Raw genomic sequence first — 22,256 nt, 5'->3', positions numbered from 1 at the left:
GCAGGGTTGGATCTGGTTATTTCCAAAACTCTAATCATAGCGGTACCAAATTCTGTCAAAAGCTCCCCTGTAACCACACTATTATCTTTTCATAAAAGGTGACATGAGTGATAAAATATTTCAATCTCTAAAAAGGCCTGCAGTGCCTGACCTCCCCACCACAGGGCCTGTCTAAAGTGCCACCACCCACTGTCACCGGGTAGAGCTTGCTCTAATTATAGGCAAAGACCTCTAAGGAAATGAGTTCTGTGAAGCCCGGAGTCTAGAAACTGAGACAGAACGTGACAGCGACCATTACACCCACAGTGGTGGAAAGCGCACGAATCTCAAGCATGATGCTGGGTCAGAAAACTCCCCATCTCGCTCAACCACACATATTCTCGAACATTTGGATCTTTTTGGAAGATCTAGTGCAGAGTAGCCAGCACACCAGAATACATTCAGATGCTGTTTGCCATTTCTACTTTTTGGAAGCAGATTTCTGTCTAGAGTTGCACTTCTGAAGCTCAGACCCTGTAACCACACAATCTTTTATACATGGAATAATAAAAGGGAGCCAATAACAGTTCATTAAAAATGACGAATTATTCTTTTTCATTTAAGAATGATGACTATAGGGGCGCCTGGGTGGCTCAGTCGGTTAAGCGCCTGACTCTTGGTTTCGGCTCAGGTCATGATCTCAGGGTCATGAGATTGAGCCCCATGTCAGGCTCTGAGCTAAGCCTGGGCGTGGAGCCTGTTTAGGATTCTCTCTCTGCCCCTCCCCACCCTCCCTCTCTAAAAAAAAAAAGAAAAACAAAACAAAACCAAACAAAGAAAACAAAACAACAAAACAAAACAAAAAGAATGATCACTGTAAAAAATAGGGATACAGATCGTTTTGACTTCATACGAAATACTTCTGAGGTTAGTAAAAGAAACTGGCAGGATATATTTTGGATTGAAAAAATGGATGCTATTTGATTATAATATTATGCTGCTGCTTCAGGAAAGTACTCATGTTTCCACCACAGAACGGTACTCTGATTTTTATCCCCTAAGAACTGGGTTTGAGAAATCTGGTCTTTGGAGCATGTGATAAGGTCGTAATTCATGAAGCTGCATGATGCCTGGGCAGAATCCAACAGCCCCTGCCCCACCTTCAACATGGACACCTCAGACCTGACCATTTGTTCTGCTCTAGAACCTTCTCCAACTCCCTTCTGAGAACAAAAACTTGTTCCAGCCTTTATTTTTTGGTCTCTATCCCATGTCTGTCTTCCAACCCCTGAATACTTTCTCCTGCCATCTACACACTCAGCTCCCTGCCAAGTTCTGAAAACCCTCCAAACTTGACACAATCCTGATCGCCAGTCTAATCCTAACATGAATTATGGTTCTATCAAAAGAGTTCTCTGTTCCCTAATCATCCCCTTGTGCCTCAGTTGGAATGAAGCTTTGTTCTCGTCCTTCTCTATCTGGAGGTTGGACCAGGGAGAGAGGTAGTTCAGGTCAGATGGCCGTGTGCTAGGCTAGGAGCCTGTCCTCTGAAGGCATGGCACTTAGCAGCTTTGAGCAGAGGAGAGTCATCCTAGCAGTGGTTAACTGAGGACTGAGAGCCAATCCCTCGGGTGTTTCCATTACCTTCTTGCGCATCCTGTCCCTGCCACTGTCCAACCCTTATGGCTGGGAACTGTTAACTTTGACCAGCAGGCTCAGCACAACTTCAAGCCCTCAGAACCCGTCCCAGCCCTGTGTTTGGGTAAATGGGTGGGTGGGGAGACTGGAGACCCAGGTTCCAGTCTTAAGATCCCATTTCTCCCAAAGATGGTGCCTTATTTCCCTATCAGTTCCTTGTTTACATGGGTATGGACATCCTATTTTTGAACTGGAATATTCAAATGAACTGTTTCCCTGCTTGCTCCCACACCTGCTTGAATTACTGACCCTCTCAGACCCTCAGAGACAAAGGTTGGATGTGACCTACTAGTGCACCTTTGTCTAGTTATTATTATTCTTTACCGAGGCAGGGGTGACCGCTTGGGAAGGCGGAGGGGTGGTGCTATGAGGGGAAATGGTTTGGAATAAGGGCTACAAGCAAAGATGAAGATGCAGAGAGTGTGTATTTATTGAGTGTTGACCTTATGATGAAGGAGGGGCTGCTTAGTCCATCATGCTTATCATATTTCTCACTGACACATCTTCGGGTTTGGAGTTACCATTTGACCCATGTTTAGTGCCCAGCATGGAGCTTAAGGGGAGAACTCCTGGAGATCTGGTGCCTTCAATTTGACTCAGAACATAAAATTTCTTCTATTAAAAAAAAAAATCCTTTTAAATGTAGGCTTTCCTCTACACACTGTGACTGAGAAATCTTTTCTGAATTCCATGCTGCCTTTTGACTCTTTGTCCATCCTGGAATGGAAAGTAATCTCCCCCAGTCTGGTGTTTGCCGATAAGCTGGGAGTATGGCCCCCCTTGGTCCTTGTGTGGCCTCAGGGCAGAGAAAATCCCCCTTCAGGTTTTAAGCAGAGGAGGTCAAGGATGTTCCCTGCTTCTTGCCAGATTCCTGCATCTGCCAGGCTTTTTCCTTGTGTAGCATCGTGGGAACAGGGAGAAATCTCAGCACCTCTGAGGCCTGGAGGATAATGGAGCCCTTGATCATTTGAAGAAGTCTGCAGAACGTTTCTTGCCAAAATTACCTCGTGAAAGGCTGCCCTCTAGAATACGCTGTTCCCTCAAGCCCTCCAAATCCTGCCCTTCTTGACCTTTGATCTCGTAGCCCCATGGTGGCTGAGTGCCACCACTTGTCCATTTACACCCCTACCCTTGCTGTGTTGCTGGGAGTTGTGGTCTCTCAGGGAAGGTGGAAAAACAGGACTGAAGAAGAGGCAGAGTGGGGCAGGTGAGCACCCAAGCCATGCGAATAAACCGTCTCCACTGGGTGCCTCTGTGTCTTCTGTCCAGAGCACTACACCCCGGGGGTGTGAAACCCACTTCCTACCTTTTACTAGCCTGGCTCTGCTTTTCTGCTTCAGAATCCAACCATCTTGCAGCAGTTTTAACTTCCCAATTCTACTTATGTTCAGTGTTTTCCCCAAAGGTGGCACATCATGAATTTGTATGATTCAACCGGTTTGCAACTGGCACATTTTCTGTGTGTGTCCAAGGATGATGCATTTGTTTGTTCATCCACTCACTGAACAAAGATGTGTGGAGAGCCTCTTCTGCACTACATACTTTTCTAGACTCTTGAGATACTATGGTGGGTAAAATCATTGTCTCTCCCCTTGCATCTTCAAAAAGTAACAACATAAATAACTTAAGCAGTTAAAACTGTCACAAATGGCAGGAGGGACAATGTGGGAAGCTGTGATACAGGGGGATTTACTTAGTGTGGGCAGTTGGGGCAGGCCTTTCTGGAGAAGTGACATTGAAGCTGAGATGTAGAGATGAAGAAGTGTTCAGACAGGTGAGGAATTGAGGAGAGTGTTGCAAGCAGAGGGAATGCAATGTGCAAATAGCTAGAGGAGGGAAACTGCTTGATGTGTTGAATTCGAGGGGAGCCAGTGGGCCTAGAGCATGGCTTATCCGAGGGAAAAGCAACAAGATGTGAGGTCAGAAAGGTAGGCATGGGTCAGATCATGCAAAGCCTGTGGGGGTAATTTTAAGATTTGCCCACACAAATTCTTTGGTACTCATCCTTTCAAAAGGCAGATCCTAATTCTCTTCCTGTTAAGTGCAGTCTATGCTTAATAACTAGAATGTGCTGGAAGTGACAACGTGTGATGTTCAAAATTAGGAGAGAAAAACACACTGTGGCATCCTCCTTGTTTGCTCTTGGATCACTTGCTTTGGCAGAAGTCAGCTGCTATATTCTGAAGATACTCTAGCAGCCCTACTAAGAAGATACACATGGCTGAGACCTCCCACTGGCACATGTTGAGTGCACCATTTTGAAAGCTGATTCTCTAGCCCTGGTCAAGTTCCAGCCAACATGTTGACCGCAACCTGATGAGAGACTAAGCCAAAGCTCCTAGCTAAGCCACTCTTGAATTCTTGATCCACAGAAATTATGAGATAAGAAATGTTTGTTCTTGTAAGCTCCTTAGTTTGGGGCGGAGTAGTTGGTTATGCAGCAATAGATAACCGATAGAGCTTGGTGGAAGAGTTTTGTGCAGGGTAATTACATAATTGGGTTTATTCTTTTGAAAGGATCACTCTGGTTGCTGCATGAAGGATGGTTTGGAGTTGGCCTAAAGGAGAGGAGATGAGGCATGCCAGGCTGAATTATTCAGAATGCCTTTGGCTACAAGTATCTGAAATTCTCAACCCAAAGTGACTTAAACAATAATGATATGTATTATCTCATCTTTTAAGTAGCTCAGGCATACGGTGGCTCTCTGGTGAGTTAATGCAGAGGCTCATCAATATCATCAGGACCTTCACTCTTTGTGTCCCTGTTCTGCCTGTCTTGGAGTGTTGGCTTTGTCCCCAGGCTAATTTCTCTTATGTGGACCAGACGGCTGTTTGGATTCTAAGTGTCACATCTAGAAAGGATGAAGTCCAGTTGAATCAAAGGCCATCTCTTCCTAAATGTCTCTTCTTAGGAGTGTGCAAACCTTTCCCAGAAGCTCTCAGCAGGTTTTCTCTCCTATATCATTGAACATAATTGCATCACACATTCATGGCTAATCGATTCCTGGCAAGGGGAAATGACCAACATGATTGGCTCAGACTAGATAGTATGGTGGAGAGGAGCAGGGTTGTAGCAGTGAGATGGAAAGCAATATATGGTTGAGATGTATTTTGTAGAAAACAGGAGGAATAAAAGAAGGTTTTTGGCATGAGCAACCGGGAGTATAGAAGTACCTTTTCCTAAACCGGGAAGCCTTGGGGAGGAAGCTCTGGGCACTGGGTGAAATAGTTTGTTATTTCCATGGCTCATCAGGCCCACTTTGCTAACTATCGTCATATACCCGAAGGATGCAGTCCCTTCGCCTCAAAGGTGGATTCACTAATGATAAATGTCTCGCACCATTACAGGCTGCTAGGGGAGTGCAGTTAGTGAGGGAGGACTTTCTAACTAAGCCATAAAGGTGCAGCAATTTCTTTTTATTCATAGGGCTTGCCTTAATGATTATTCTTAAGGACATTAATTGATACTGTAAACTATAGCATGGCTTTCATTGGGTGTCCTTGGGTCATTTTCCATTCATTGGACACTTTCATTAGCTCTTGGTGGCTAGGTACTATCTTACAACTTCCATGAATAATAATAATGTGAGTCCTTGCCTCTGGGTTATACTTTCTATTTTTAAAGCTCTTTGTCACATTAATGGATTGATCCATAAATGTATAAAAGTTATGTAAAAGAAACATCCTCATCACATTTTCATATCCTGTATTATTTTAAGTGCAGTTAAGACCAAAACTCTAGGTGACAACTTAGTTTGACCAACATTTATTGAATACCTACTGTGTTCAGGCACTGTCCTAGATGTTCAGTCAATACCATTGCCTGTCGAATGAATGGACTTAGATGCACTTGGCCAAGGAAGTGATGATAGGGCTATGGTCCACAAAAAATGGCATTTTTCCTCTTTGGCACAGTTTCTTCTTTCTAGAAATGATGGCAAAAAGTTACCTTGGCCCTTGATTCTTGGAATTTAAAAGAAAACTGCCAGAGATGAGATCTGTTTGAATCTTATTGGGTGCAAATCCTGTTTCTGTATAGGGTGGAAACATAGCATCTACAGAGGGCAAAAACTTTAAATCAATTTGAGATTTGGGGTCCAAAGAATGAGCTCCAAAAGCCTGAATGAAAATTGCTGTGACATTGGGTTTGCCTGGCTGGACGTTCCACACTGAAGTCTGCAGATCAACTGAATACATTCCACCAATCTTGATTTTTTAAATTTAATTTTCCTTCATTTGTTTCCTACTATCTGAAATGAACTCGTTTATTTATTAGTTTTTGTCTTTATCTGTTTGCTATTGAGACCCCAGCACTTAGAACAGGGCCTGGCACAGAAAAGGAACATAAATATTTATTGTGTGAATGGATGAAATTCCCCTCCTGATGGAAGTTTCCTGACCATTTAGCTCTCCTTTCCTGGATTCCAGCTGCCCTGAATATTATATGCTAAGTTCTTCTTGGATAGGACTTAACTATTTAAAGGCAGCAATTAAAATTGATACCAGACTATAAGATCCTTGCATCTAGGGACCAAGTCTTATACTTCTCCTAAAGCTAACCCCCAAACTCAGACAAAGGGAGTCCATCAGCTACTGGCTGGTTCGCTGCTCCAGGTTTGATGCAGGTGGAAATTCAGGGAGGGCCCTTCTTGTGCCCCTCGAGTCCCCAGTAACAGCAGAGAGCGGTGGCTTGTGAGGAGAACGTAAGTCTAGTTTCCAAAATAAAACTCACCAACTTCGGGAGGTTGCTTCCTTTCTAGGCGGTGGCACTCAGCTCTGTAGCTATGTGGCTTTGTGTGCCATTGAAGAGTGTCATAAAATTGTCAGTGGTGAATGTGGCTTAGAGCAGAAATTTGCTGCCAGTTCACACCCTCAGGAAATGCATAACGGATTTAGATTTGTGTGTTTTTAAGAAAACCAACAACCAAAAAAGATGTGGAAAACGTTAAGCTATAACATGTGCTCTCCACCCATGAAGGATGGGAACAGACCCCGATGGCAAAGAAATTGCTGGGTGGACAGAGTTGGAGGCAGGAACTTAGGACAGATTTTATCCTAGCAGAATTTGGGTTGCTGTGCTCTGGAAATTGTGTGAAAAGAATCAGGATGAATGTGATCAAAATTAAGAAGATACTTTTGTGATTAAATATCTCTGGGACTGATGAGCTCACTCCTTCTGCAGTCTATAAAGACAGAGCTTACAGGGGCTCCCAAGAGGCATTAAGTTTAGCAGTATTCGCCATTGATGAGTGGTCCAGAACACAGGATGGTTTCCAGTAGCTGGATTGTCAATGAATTGACAAGGTCAAGATGTGGTGCGGGGCTCCCATGGATCTCACTCTCTAGAGAGACAGCCTTTGGAGAGAGAGCCAGGATAGAGGAGAGCCAGTTACTCAGGCAAGTTAACTTTTTGAGGAGCTCAGAGAACTGTCAGAATGGCTGATAGGATATCTAAAACAAGGATTTGAACTCATTTGGAACTTTCAGAAAAGTTGTAAAAATCGTAACAGTGAGTTTCAATATATCCCTCACCCAGTTTCTTCTAATGTAACATCAGCATGTTATAGAACTGTAGTATAATGATCAGAACCAGGAGATTAATTGTTGATCCTATACTATTAACTAAGCAAAACACCATGTTTGAATCTTGCTGAGTTTCCCACTAATGCCCAGGACCCCACATTGCACTTATGTATTCTTTCTCCTTGGGCTCCTCCAAGCTGAGACAGTTCCTCAGCCTTTTGTCTTCACAACCTTGACACTTCTGAAGATTACTCGTCAGCTATTCCCCAGCTTAGCCCTCAATCAGGGCGTAGCTGAAGTTTTCCATGATTGGAATGAGGTTGTGCATATTTGGTAGGAATCCCACGGAAGTGACGCTTTCTCCTCAGAGCATCCTATAGTGGGGTTCCTGATGTTGATGTACCTTGTTACTGGTGACGTTTACCTTGATCTCTTGGTGAAGGTGTGGTCTGCTAGCTTTCTCTACTATCTTTTCTCTCCTAGTTAATAAATACCTTGGGGGAGATCTTATGAGACCAGGTGGGTTCTGTTTCTGTAACTTCCACCCTCTAATTTTAGCATCCATAGTGTCTTACCTGCAATAACAATTATAATGGAGTTGGCCTATTATTACCACGGATTTTTCTGTTTCTTTTTGTCCTTCTACATTTATTAATTGGGATTTTAGTCTAAGGAAGACCAGTCTTTTCTCCTGAATTAATTAATTAATAAAAATTAGTCAGTGTGGACTCGGGATATCTATTCTGTTCAGTGAGTTATAATCCTTATATAAGTGTTATCCTTATTTATTTTGTGGCTCAAGCTGTTCCAGCTTAAGCCATTAGGAACGTCTCTGGCTTGGCTCCTCTGTTCCATCAACAAGCCCTTATCATGTTTTGAACACTCCCTTATTTTCTGGCACCACGAGATATTCCTGGCTCATCCTGTACTTTCTCTGTCCCAGCTCTGCAGTCGCTGGGTGACTTTTACATGGGAGTGACTATGGAGCATCAAGTCATCATTTAGCCTTAAATCCAGATCCACTTTATTCAGAACTCAATGAACGACTAGGAGGCTTGATGGCCTGTTGTATGGCACCTGAAATCTGTCAAGGTATACTCAAGGATCATTTTAATCACACACTGACACTTGAGCCCACTTGTGAAGTTTGGAGATCTATTTCATAGCACGGATGAAGGAGAGAGCCTGTCGCGTGGGAAGACCTGGTTTAGGGGCATCTCTGCCACCTATCATCCACGTGTCCTCACATGAGTCACACTGCCATTCCATGGAGGGACCAGGTCTGACTAAGCCTACTGCTCACAGACTTCCTGTGGGGATCAAATGAGCCATGCTCGAAAATGCTTTATAAACTATAAAGTGTTGTAAAAATAAGAAGCGTTAGTGTCCGTGCTTCTGTAACCACTCACTCATTATAATCCTGGTGGAGTTAGAATAAGCTGGAAAGATCATCCCGTCCAACACCTGTGCTTTATAAGGAGCGCGGAGAGCCTGGACAGGTGAGGTGATTTGTGCAAGGCTCCGGGGTAGAACTGAGACTAGCACTTAACCCCTCACATGTGTTCTCCCCATCACAACATCTATTTAAGCAACTTTTTCATCACCCAGCCAGAGAGGAGGTACATGACTTTTTCTTTTTAATACGTCCTTCCTTCTACAATAGAATCAGGTAGAGAAAGGGAACACATTCCCGGGGTTAGCTTTAGAAATGTTGTTACATTAAAATTTTCCTGTATTCATTTTTACCCCTTAGCCCTGGCTCTCCAAGTCGGGTAGGGCTAACTCAGCTCTGTAAGAACCAACACAAGATAAGTTATCTCTCTTCTCAGAAAAGGACTATCTGAACCCGGTTGTGGAAAGTGATTCCGAGTCGGCTGTCTGAGGGGCTCGCGCCGACCACAGCAATGACTGACACCAGACATCTGCAGACTTAGAAACAGGGAGGTGATTGCCTATGTGTTTTCTGTTTCTGTTCCAGATGTTTGGGATCATGAAGACAGTCTCTGTGTCTAGAATATCAGGGAAGAAAAGGTTTTATTTTAAAAGTCATACATATTTTCATAGTATCTCAGAATATGGCTTTTTTTTTTCTTTCCTGAAATGTTTGTTGAGAAGGAATTTGGAAAACTTTAGAAATATTCTCTTTATTGGATCCCAGTCTCAAAAATTTCCCCCTTAAAACCAAAAGTGGGCACCTGTTGTCCTATGGTGTTCAGTATCCCTCTTTCCATTAGGCATTTGCTTTCCCATCCTGTGTAGATCTGGGCAATTGTTGGTTGTGATATCCTGCCTCTCCATGACTGCAGATGTGGATACATGACCACTTCTTGCTAATCTTGGCATCCTACCTTTGTCCATGGTCATCAGGTAGGACTGATAATATTTGTACTCCTGGATCCCACTACACCTGAGCTGGACTGCAGGACTTCCTAGTCAAGTAAACCAATAAATTCCTCCTTTGCTTAAACTAACTGATGGGGTTTCTGTCTCTTGCAACCACCAAGGTCCAAATGAATTCCAGGTCCTTATCTTAGGAACTGTCCATTTTTCCTGCCTATTGAAGGCAACCAATAAATGCATATTGAATAAGTGAGTACATCAGGGATAAATATCACAGGCTTTTTAGTCCAAATATGTGAGCCTGTGGTTTCAAACTCTTTTTTTCCCCCAATGGTCATTTATCAGGGTACAAGAGAAAACTGCGGGGAGGGAACAGTTTATTTTTGAATTCTCAGTTAGCAGTGACATGACTCAAAGAACAAGAAGAAAGACAACGAAGGTATCTGAATAATTCACAAACTGGATAATTAGCCTGAATGGTTAGCATTAGCAGAAGTTGTGCTGCTCAGGATCCCTTTGTTCTGCCAGTAGTTAACAATCTGTCTCATTTCATTACATCAGATTTTTAATGAGAAGGGAAGGAAAAAAAAAAAAAAGACACCCATTTGCTGGAGCTCTACTACTTGCCAGACATCAGCCTGGGCACGACCTGTGTAGTCCCACCGGGCTTCGTGCTTAGAAAGGCCCTGCGCTGGGTGTAACGCTCTACTGTCGCCAAGTTGAAGTTCTTAGCAACTTTGAGCGAGTCCCACAGTTTCACTTTTCACTAGGCCTTGGAAATTCTGTAGCCAATCCTGCTGAAAACTTGGCTTTCTCTCTACTAATCCTCATAGGAGCCCAAGGACGCTGTGTCATTTACTCTGTCTTTTCAGAAGAAGAACCAGGGTAGATGACTGGCCCAAGGTCACACTGCAGAGCCAGAATTTGGACTCCTGCGTGTTTGGCATGAGGGCCTTGGAGCTCTCCTCTGCCTCCTCTGCCCACGTCCAGTAATGAGGGGGGTCCTGCCTTCAAGGACCTTCATTTAATATCGGGCAGATAACATGGAAAGCATGAGATCGAGTGAATTCAGGGATCCTCCAAATATGTGTAATTGGACTAGAAACTTCTCAAGTTCCTTTTATTCATTTATCTGGCCTATATTTTTTGAAGGCCTAATACTGGTCAAGGACTTTACATGCATTTATTCATTCAATAACAGATGTTCATTGAGCTCCTGCTCTGTGCCAAGCCTAGTTTGAGGTTCTAAGAATAAGGCAATAAATAAAGTCAGCAAGATCCCAGCTTTCTTAGAAGTTGCATGTGTGTGTATATGGCAGAGTTGTGGGGCAGTGGGAATTGACAGTAAGTTCACAAACAAACTGGACGATGTAGGATGGGATCATCACAATGAAAGAAACACACAGCACGTTTGAGGAAGTGTGAGCAGGGACTCATCCCTCCCAGGAGTGCATATTTACGCTCAACCATGGCTGGAGCATGCCGCCATGGTGGAAACCAGCATAAGCAGCTTTCTCGAAGAAGCAAGGGTGGGAGGAAAAGTCCCTGGGGCTGCAAACAGCTCATCATCTTGCACTGATCCTCACCAAAGCTCATTTTGCAGATGAGAAAACCGGGATGTGGGGAGGTAAGGAAATTTGCCAGCAGCTCAGTGAGTGGGAGACTGAGAATGATATTCTGTCTCCAGAGCCCGTCCAGCGGAGTGCTCCATTCTGGTCTCCTTGGAGCGATCAGCACTTGAAGGAACTTGTGTTAGATGGTGGCAGGCCTTGGAGGAGCAGGTACACAGATGTCAACCAAGACCTCTCTGACCGCATAAACACTTACTGCAAATTTGCATCATATTTTCCAGTCTTCTGGTTTTGTTTTGTTTTTTTTAATCACCCAGTGCAATTTGTTTCCCAGAGACCTGTTAAGTCCTAGTGGAAGGTTACAGCTTAATTTGGGGTGACAGTGGGCATAGGCTCAAGTAGATGGTCTATTGCTCCTCACCTAGTTTGGTGTTTCTTACCTCAAATTTGGGGGTTCCAGTGCCCTGACAGTTGAGGATCCCTGCTCTCGTAGAACGGCCAAATGTCAGCCTGGACCCACCTCCAGCAAATGGGATGCTCAGGGCACCCAGCTCTGATCAAGGAGCGGACCCACTGCTACCTCAGATCTGAACCATGTCCTTGGAAAGCTCTGCCCCCCTTGCTAAGTGGATTAGGAAGCTCAGCGGGGCTGGTGGTAGGTATGACCCTGTTGCCACATTTCCCCAAAAGAATGACCAGAGCTCCATCATGTTCTCAGTCCTGTAGAAGACAAAAATCTTTGCATTCATTGCCTTGCCCGAAATTACTTTGGCTGGATTTTAAAACCAGTACCAACTAATAATAATTATTATTATGGATGTTTAAACATAAGATGCAGTCACTTTGATAGTGAATATTAACAATCATCATGTAAGATAATAAGATGATATAGACCTTCAATATGTACTTGTGATTTAGCTAAATGCACTAAAATTTGCATTTGTGTTTGTTTCAAATCATGAATTTCAGTGCTTTGTATTAATTATTGGGCCATATCATTGCTTTATTGCATTTGGCTATGAGATTTATTAAACAAAAGCATGAGTAAAATGTGATTTTTTTTTTAAATGTGATTTTTAAAGTGTGTCATAAAAATCTCCATATCATAAAGCTAGAGTGGATTCCTGGGTGTAAAAATTGCTATTTTTGGTAGTTTCGTAAAATATTTGGTATTTTAAGTTACAAGGCTGTCTTAATGACAACAGTCCAAAGAACAGCCACTTCTGACTTTTGATGTAGAGAAAGTAAAGAAAGAAGGCCTAAGAGTCGTATACGTGACTCATTTGGCAGTAAGCTGTTTCTCTTCTCTGGCATTATTCTTGGGTGGGTATGAGCTAAAATATCCTTTACGAAATGTCAAATGTGTTCACAGATATGTGGCCCAGTTTGGGCTTTGTAAAGATAGAAGAGGTGTTTGTGCTCAATTGTGTTTTATTGGGGTTGGATGAGCAGCCTTCCTTTAGGAATGAGCATTTCGGGACTCCTGGGTGGCTCAGTCAGTTAAGCATCTGCCTTTGGCTCAGGTCATGATCTCAGGGTCCTGGGATCGAACCCCGCATCAGGCTCTCTGCTCAGTAGTGAGTCTGTTTCTCCCTCTCGCTCTCCCTCTGTGATCTCTCTGGCTCTCACTTTCTCTCAAATAAATAAATAAAATCTAAAAAAAAGGGAATGAACATTTCTTGATGTCGCATCATAGACCCCATTGACAACACGTGTAGTTAATTCTAGGGGGCAAGGGGTGGGAGAAGTCAAGAAGTAATATTGCTAAGGTATGTTCTTTTCCAATCCCCTCCCACCCCTGCCATATATGTTCTTCTTGTTACTAGAAGGTCTTCTTTGCACATGGGGGCCTGGTCCAGGCTGAAAGGAGATTATGCAAAACTCACCCCTACTGAAGGGATCTGGGCACAGGCTATCAGTGACACTGGCAGTTTAGGAGTGACACCTCCAGGCAGAGAGAATCTTCTTTCTCCTCCCTCCTTATCTCTTTTGAGACCCTCTTGCGCCTCACAGCTTTTTCCTTACTGCATCCTACGGATATTGATGCTACCCTGCTTTTATTCTGCTCTGTGTTGATAATGTCATGGTGACCATCTTGCAAATTACCACTACCCACTTGACCCAAGTTTCAAGTAATTATACCTCGTTTGGCTACAATTATGGGCTCACACCAGACTTAACGCATGCCTGAGCAGTCTGTAACAGCTCAGATTTGTGAGAAATGTCTAGTCGCTGGTTTTAACACGGGAGAAGAGGCTCACCCCGCGCCCGGCCCCAGTGCAGGTCATTGTTATGATATCACAAACAATAGGACATCTGAGGAAAGTGGCACCATCTCGGCTCTCAGCAGAGGGAGGGCACAGAATTGCTCTGAAACTGGCTCCCCAGAAGAAACTGGAATGTTCTGCTGGGCTTGCCCAATTAGCCACTTCGGGAAGCAAATTGGCAATAACAACAAATTGGGTCAAAAATAATTTTTCCACATATTTCTCAAGCTTCTTTCTTTCTCTCCCAGAGAAATGAAAGGAGGAGGGACGTGTAATAAAAAATGAGGAATCTTCTTCTCCTGAGCACCTAAAAACACACCTGCTCTGTAATTGCAGAGACCACGAAAACTGCTGTGCTCAGCAACCCCGGCCAGAATTCCCAAACACCTCTGGGCTTTGTGCCTTTGTAGAATGTCCCTGTTCATTCTCTTCAGATAATCACAAACTGAATGACAATTATGCCCAGAGTGATTCTTTCCCACGGACTCTGCTGTTATGGGGAGAGCTTGGGTTCAGCCGCACGGCGTCAGATCAAGGTCATCTTGTGTTGTTGGCGTGCACATGTTGATAGTACCCACATGCTTTCTGCTCCAAAGACAGTAGTTTTCTCTGATTAAATCATGTTCCTTTTGCTTTGCAAGTTAATGTCCAGGCAGGGGCATTGGGGTGAGGGGGACGCCCCCCCCCACTCCAGGCCATGTAGGAGTTTGTGTTTCTGGGTCAGTGGATGATGTCTTCCCTTTGCCATGCCTGGCAGGCAGCCTTTGGTGGAGGCTGCCTTAACACTGACATGTTTGGTAACTTGAGAAAGAGATGGAGCAATCAGTTATCTGCTTCGGTGTTGCTTAGCAAGCCTCGTGCCCAGAGTGGCCATCTTGAATCGATTGCTCTAGTGACACGAGTCAGAAGCAAGCTCCGTGCCAATCCTGCCTGCCAGCAGATGGCTCCAGATGAGGTCATGGTTTTGACAGTTTCACAAAAGAACCCCAAACAGACCCTTACGCGTGTTGGATCATCCAGAACGGTTGTGAGATGAAAAATGAATTTGGACCAAAACTTTGGAAATGTGAACCACCACTGGGGTCTCTCTCTGACGCCTCACATCCAGGGAAACCCCAGCTGAGGCTAGAGAATATGGTTCTGATTCCCTCCCCGCCTCTCTTCTGCCTTGGGTGTTGGAACAGCTTGGGTGGCAGTGATGATCTGATTAGGGAAAGACAATTATCTCACACCTCAGTGATTGCAGGCTCCATTGAGAAGCAACTTGGCAGCTCCGGGCTGATATTCTTGGAATACTGTGTTTTTCACCAATTCCAAGAGTGTATGTGTAGCAAGTCATGTGACCACATAAGTAACATTGGAAATTCTAGAATTAAAGCATCCTCTGGGACTACTTATCATTTGGGTTGGGAAATTGGGCAGGCATATATCTTTCCAAGTTATTTTCTAGGATGACCACTGTATTTTGGCTTCCAGAATATGCATCCCTTGACAGCAACGCTTGAGTCCTTAGCACTGATCCAACTTAACCATGTCTCTCAAGCTTGCTCCCAAAGAAGGGACATCTCCCTGTTTCAGATGTGTGTGCTCAGCAGAACTGGGGTCAAGAGGGGTCGCATTTTCCTCTTTCTCCTTGATGTGGCAGAAAGAGCATTCAGTTAGAAGTGTGTTTTCTACCCTTAGGTTCTAGTTCTGGAAACTTGTGAAGGCAAAAAACCAGACTTGGGGTTTGTATTGGTTTCCTACAGCTGCCATAGCAAAGTGCCGCAAGCAGGAGGTGGAACACAACGAAGATTTATTCTCTCACAGTTCAGGAGCTAGAAGTCCAAAATCGAGGTGTCAGCAGAGCTGGTTCCTTCTTGGGGGCTCTGAACAGAGGGTGAATCTATTCTGTGCCTCCCTTCTCGGGGCTGCCAGAAATGCCTGGTGTCCTTGGCTTATGGAGGCATAACACCAGCCTCTACCTCCCTCTTCACATGGCATGTTTCCCCATGTGCCTCTGTGTCTAAACGTCTCTCTTCTAAGGACACCTGTCACTGAATTAGGGCCCACCCTCCTCCGGTCTGACCTCATCTTAACTATATTAGCAAAGACACTATTTCCAAATAAGGTCCATTCATGGGTACTGGGGTTGGGACTTGCACATGTCTTCTGGGAGGACCCAGTTCAATCCACTATAGGATCTGATTCACAAATCCATCCCCAGCACCAGCATCCCCTGCCATCTGCATGCCTTTAGCAGATCATGGGGTTTCTAGGTCCATTTCCTTATCCGTGGAATAATAACACTCAACTAGGCAATCTCGTGTTGTGCTCGCTGGTGTATAGTCTTGTTCAGAGCGTTGCACCTTGTTGGGGTAGGGGGAAAATATCAACCCAGGAGGGGCTTGAGTTTTAAATGTGACCCTCAAGTTCTTTCAGTACTTCACTTCCAAACTGGACAATATTTGCGAAGTGAGCTTCAACTGAAATCCATCAAGTGCTAGGTCTTTGGACCCATGCACGGGATTTTATCACAGGTGTGCAGGACACAACGTTGGAGGAACTAGCCCTCAAATATCTGCATTTTCCCTTAACATGGAGGGCTTAGAGGAAAACCCCTAATTTCAGAAAGAGAAGCCAGGGTTGAGCAACTCAGAGGTGTTCTGGGGCCCGGCCCGGCCTCGCTGGTGTGCCCAGCAAGGAAGTCAGAGCTGAAAGCAACAGCCTGGGCTCATGGCGGCCCAGTGTTGCTGTCACCCCAGGTACCCCCCACCCCTGCCCCGCTCTCTGTTTCCCTTTGTACAGTGATGCTTGTTTCTTCAGCAGTTTTTCTCATTCCCAGGGTTGCGAAGCCCCATCTCCAGTCCCTCAGAGGACTTCCTTTCACACCATTGGTTTCTACCCCAGCTCCCCTCCCCATCCCATTATTCATCATGGTGCTTCATTTATTCTAGGAGCTGCTCCCAAGGTGCACGTGAGCCAGGCCTGCGAGGGTGATGTGTGGGCCACGCAAGGGTGACTGCCACATGGGCGCTTTCTTCAAGGAGCTCGGTCCACAGGCAAGAAGTCAAGGCACAATATGCCAAGTGCAAGGATGGAGGCATGCACAGGTGCGTGCTGAGTGCAGAAGATGAGCAGCTAACCCAGCCCAGAGCCCAGGAAGACTTCCCGGGGGAGGAGACCGATGATTCAGGGGTAAGTGGGAGCCATCAGTGAGTTTGGTAGGAGAGCGAGGCACTCCATCCAGAGGGGGAAGCGAGCAGACAGGAGGCATGGACAGCAAGCTGAGTGTTGTGTGCAGCTTGTCGTCAGAGGGTGACTCCTGCGCTCAGACTCGCAGGTCATAAAAGCAGGGACGGCCGTGGAAATTGCTTCCTGTGGCATTTCCTACAGATGAAACTTCATCTTAGACCTGCTTATAAAGGGGAGGCCAGGCTAGCCCCAATCTGGGTGTGGTCCATTCCTAACTCTCTAAAGTGCGTGTACAGCAGGAAAGAGTTTAAAATACATGCGGCGATTGGTCTTTCTTGGTCTGAAGACCCTCATGGAAGAGCATCGGTTTGCTTCCGGACGTTACCATCGGAGGTCGGTGGGCAAGCCAGAGGCAGGCCGACAGCGTGCCACCCTGCTGGGTGCACGGACTTGAAAGAGGGGCAGCCTGTGGTGGGGGTTGGGGAAAACTTATCATCCTCCACCAGTTAAGACTCTGCTTGAGGTCTTTGTGTGTTTGGCGAGCCTGTGGGGGTCCAGCCTGTCCTTGACTCCATCTCCTGGGCAGTTAATCCCATCTGGCCAGAAGCTTCTCCTTCTTTGAAGACACCTTGGCTATTCTGCAGGGCTCTGCTCATCCCCATTCCCCCTCTGTGAACCCCTCTAAAGCCCTCCAGGAGAAATTAATAAGCACACCCCATAACTGATGTTCTCTTGGTATTTTGTTCATAATAATCATAATAATACCTTACCATGGACAAGGCTGCTCAAAGTTTGTGCTTGACAGAACTATAGTGAGTATGCACATTTTCTCATATAATGTGCCTGTGAAGCCTGTGAGCATAAAGCTCTCAGGTCCGCCACTTTGGGGAGCAGGACTGGGGACGGGCTCGGCTGCCACACTCTGTGTCCCCCACATTTACGCTGCTGCTGTCAGCCGTTGGCTGGCTGAGGTTGGGCAGGGATACAGACTGCAAAGTGTGGGTCTCCTCTGATGTGCAACATCGACTCCAGGGTATCCCACTTAATCTTTCTTAGAACTGCACATAGGCTAAGACTCTTCCTGACCACCCTGCTTTCCTTCTATCCCCATCTCCTCTGCGGGGGCAGCTACATGGTGATCTGGTGATTCTGCCCACCTCCTCCAGCTCCCTGGCCCCCAGGAACTCACGAACACAGCTAATCCTATTGTGGTGCCTGCTTCTCAAGGGCCTAAACCAACAGTCTCCCAGTAACCCCACCGAGAGGGCATGTTTCTCCCCACTGCCCTGAGGTGGAAACTGAGGCTCAGAGGGGTTTTGAAACCAGGACTTCCTGGCCCCTCTGTCTGATCTCTCTACCCTGCCATGAGGCCTCGTCTTCCCTGGGTACTTGTTCCTTGTGGAGAGTCTTTCCTGTGTTTATCTGTTCTTCCACCAGCTTCCATGGCTTGTAGGGCCCAGGTCATCTTTGGCAGTCCAGTTCCTAGCTCAGTGCTCTACCTTAGCAGATGCTAAATAATTGTTTGCTGCATGAATGTATCCAAATACCTATTTATTGAGGCTTTCTGGTTCCAGCTCCTCCAGAGAGCCTTCCTTTGCTCCCCCAACTCCCCGCCCATGGTGACAGCTCTGTCCTAGACCCCCACTGCCCATGCAATGCCCACCGAAGCAGGGACTTCACTGTTCTCGAACAGCCCATGTGTTCTCTTCTTCGGTCTCCAAATAGAGGCATTCAGAGTCTAGTCCTTAAAGGCAGGGATGACGTCTGCTTCTTTAGTATCCCACACACCCACCAGTTGGGGACATCTAGTAGACATTTGATCAATACTTTTTGATTGACCTTAACTCATTCATTTTTAACCTCTGTTACCCATTTTTCCCTCTGTCCCTACTCCCACCCCAACGTAGACTATTAGGTTCCAAGGTCTTTCAACTTCTGGCATTTGTTCTATTCTGGTTTATCTTTATGCTCTAGGACATGCATTCTTAATGCGGGCAGTATTGTCCTGAAAGGGGCAAAAATTAGTTCTTGGAAGATGAAAAAATCTAATTTTTTTAATGTATAAATTTAGCATAGATATACATTCAGTACATAAACAGATGTATCTGTGGTATTAAAATTTCAGGGGAAAAGATTCTGGAATAAACCTGAAAAAAATCTTGTGGGAAGTGATTCAGAAAAAAAATTGTAGAAAGTTTCTGGTGGGGAGGTGGTTCGGGTGGTGGGGCAAGAATGGAGGAAAAGAAAAAAAAAGATTGAGTAACACAAGCCTAGGAGTTAGATGGGACCCTGGTACAGAGACCCTGTCTGTTTTGTCCACTAGAATATTCCCTTGGAACCCAGCACAGCCTATGGCAAAAAGTCCACAGTCTTTATTAACTAACCTTTATTAGGTAATTAATTTATTAATTAATCTTTATTTATGGAGTAGATGAATGAGTGACAGAGCTGGGGAGACATTTGAAAAATTTGCCGTATATGGGTAGGTTCTACCCTGGAGTAGTCAATCTGATCAAATGCCCATCACTGTTTTTCCTTTCCTTTTTTCTTTTTTTTTTTTTGAAGATACTTTTTAAAGCGGTTTAAGGTTCACAAGAAAATTGAGAAGAAAGTATAGGTATATCCTGTATGCCCTCTGCCCCGACACATGCATAGCTTTCCGCATGATCAGCATCAGTCAGCAGAGTGGTACATTTGTTCCAACTGATGAACCTACACTGATACATACTCAAAACCTATAGTTTACATTAGGGTTTGCTTTTGCTGTTGTACATTCTAGGCATGTATAATGACATATATCCATCATGATATAATCATACAGGGTATTTTCAGTGCCCTGAAAATTTTCTCTCTTCTGCCTATTTATCTCTACCTGTCCCTACCCCTCCAAACCCTTGGCAACCACTGACTTTTTTACTGTTTCTTTAGTTTTCCTTTTCCCAGGATGTCACAGAGTTGGAATCACATAGTATGTAGCCTTTTCAGATTGGCTTCTTTCACTTAGAATATGTATTTAAGGTTTCTCCATGTCTTTTCATGGCTTGGTAGCTCATTTCCTTTTTTGTTTGTTTTTGTTTTTTATTAAAGTATAATTAACATACAGGGTTATATCAGTTTTAGGTGTACAATATAATGATTCATCAATTCTGTGCATTACTCAGTGCTCATCATGATGAGTGTACTCTTAATCCCCTTGACCTATTTCACCCATCCCCCACCCACCTCCCTTCTGGAAACCACCACTTTATTCTCTACATTTAAGAGTATGTTTTTTTGGTTTGTCTCTTTTTTTCTTCTTCTTTGTTTTGTTTCTTCAGTCCCACACATGAGTGAAATCATAGGGTCATATCTTTTTAGTGCTGAATGATATTCCATTGTTTGGATGGACCACAATTTATTTATCCATTCCCCTACCAAAGGCTATCTTGGTTACTTCCAAGTTTTGGCAACTAGGAATAAAGCTGCTATAAACATCTATATTCAGGTTTTTGTGTGGGCATAACTTTTCAGTTTGTTTGAGTAAAATATCAAGGAGCATAATTGCTGGATTATACGGTAAGAATATGTATAATTTTATAAGAAACTGCCAAACTGTCTTGCAAAGTAGATGTACGATTTTGATTCCCACCAGCAATGAATGAGAGTTCCCGTTGCTCTACCTCTTTGCCAGAGTTTGCTCTTGTCCGTGTTCCAGATTTTGGCCATTCTACTGGGTATGTAGTGGTTTCTCATTGTTTAAATTTGTAATTTCCCTGATGACATATGATGTGGAACAACTTTTCATATGCTTGTTTGCCATCATATATCTTCCTTGATGAGGTGTCTCTTAAAGTCTTTGGCCCACATTTTAGTCAGGTTATTTGTTTTCTTATTGTTGAGTTTTAAGAGTTCTTTGTATATTTAAAATAACAGTTCCAGGAGTTTTGTTGATTATTTCAGATTTTTTTTACATAGACAGTCATGTCATCTGTGAATAAAAAAAGTTGTATTTTTTCCTTCTCAATCTGTATACCTTTTATTTCTTTTTCTTCCTGACTACATTAGCCAGGACTTCCAGTATGATATTGAAAAGGAATGGTGAGAGGAGATATCCTTGCCTTATACCTTAGTGGAAAATTTCACATTTCTCATCATTAAGTATGATGTTTTCTGTAGGGTTTTTTGTATGTAGCTTGTATTAAGTAAAAAATGTTCCCTATTATTCCTACTTTACTGAGAATTTTTGTCATGAATGGTTGTTGGATTTGTCAAATGCCTTTTCTTCATCTATTGATATGATTATGTGATTTTTTTCAGTCTTTTGATGTGATGGATTACATTAATTGATTTTTCAAATATTGAACCAGCTTTGCATATCTGAGATAAATTCCACTTGGTTGTAGTGCGTAATTCTTTTCATCCTTTTTTGGATTTGAGTTGCTAATATTTTTGAAGATTTTTGCATCTATGTTCAAGAGAGGTATTAGTCTATAGTTTTCTTTTTTAAAAAAAGATTTTATTTATTTGAAAGAGAGAGAGAGAGCACATGAGCAGGGGGAGGGGCAGAGGGAGAGGGAGAAGCAGACTCCCCACTAAGTAGGGGGCCCGATGTAGGGCTCAATCCCAGAACCCTGAGATCATGACTTGAGCCAAAGGCAGATGCTTAACTGACTGTGAGCCACTCAGGAGCCCCAGTCTATAGTTTTCTTATAATGCCCTTGTCTGGTTTTGGTGTTAGGGTGATGCTTACCTCAGGGAATAAGTTAGGGATTATTTCTTCTGCTTCTATCCTCTGAAAAAGATTATAGAGAATTGGTATGATTTCTTCCTTCAGTGTTTTGTAGAATTTACCAGGGAACCTATCTGGGCCTGGTGTTTTCTGTTTTGGAAGATGATTAATTATTAATTTAATGTATTTAATAGATGTAGGGCTATTCACACCATCTATTCTTTTTGTGTGTGGATTTTGACAGATTATGTTTTTCAAGGAATTGGTCCTTTCATCTAGGGTATCAAATTTGTGGGCATAGAATTGTTCATAATATTCCTTTATAATACTTCTAATTTCCATGGGAACTGTAGTGATGTCCCCCCCTTCATTTCCAGTATCAGTAAGTTGTGTCCTCTCTCTTAGTCTGACTAGAGGCTTTCAATTTTATTGATCTTTTTGACCACTCACCATGTTTTTACTCCCAGTGAGTAAGTTCATTTTATATCTAATCATTATCACCCTTGTCTCATGGAATGATTCAAATTGAAGATTTAACCCAGATATTTAAAATCATTAACCTATTGATTTTCTTCAGAGTATAGTTTTGGTGGAACATTGTCATGAGAAGAAATATTTTAGAGAGATTACTCTCATCTCAAATTGATTTTCTTTTGGAAGTGGCAGCTTATAAGGCAGGAACCGAGTGGGGTGAGGGCATTCTGCCAGGAAGAGCCTAGGAGTTCCTTCTGAATTTTATTTCAACATTAAATTGCAACATTGAATTGCATTTTGACAGCAAGTACATCACTTTTACTTAGATTACGCTTTTTGGGTGGGAGGGTGCTGGTGGAGATTATGAAAGAGTGTAAAGTACCCTCCCTTCTAGCTATCCCTTGGGTCCATCATTGCTCTTGGGAAGTTTCCTTAGGTGTAAAAAATAATTGTACCTACTTCATTAGTGATACTATTATTATCCTTATTTTACAGATGTAGAAGACTTGGGCTCAACATTTT

This window comes from Phoca vitulina, unplaced genomic scaffold, assembly GCF_004348235.1.
Source record: "Phoca vitulina isolate PV1807 unplaced genomic scaffold, GSC_HSeal_1.0 scaffold28, whole genome shotgun sequence".
Lineage (NCBI taxonomy): Eukaryota > Metazoa > Chordata > Mammalia > Carnivora > Phocidae > Phoca > Phoca vitulina.
This window is presented reverse-complemented; position numbering follows the sequence as displayed.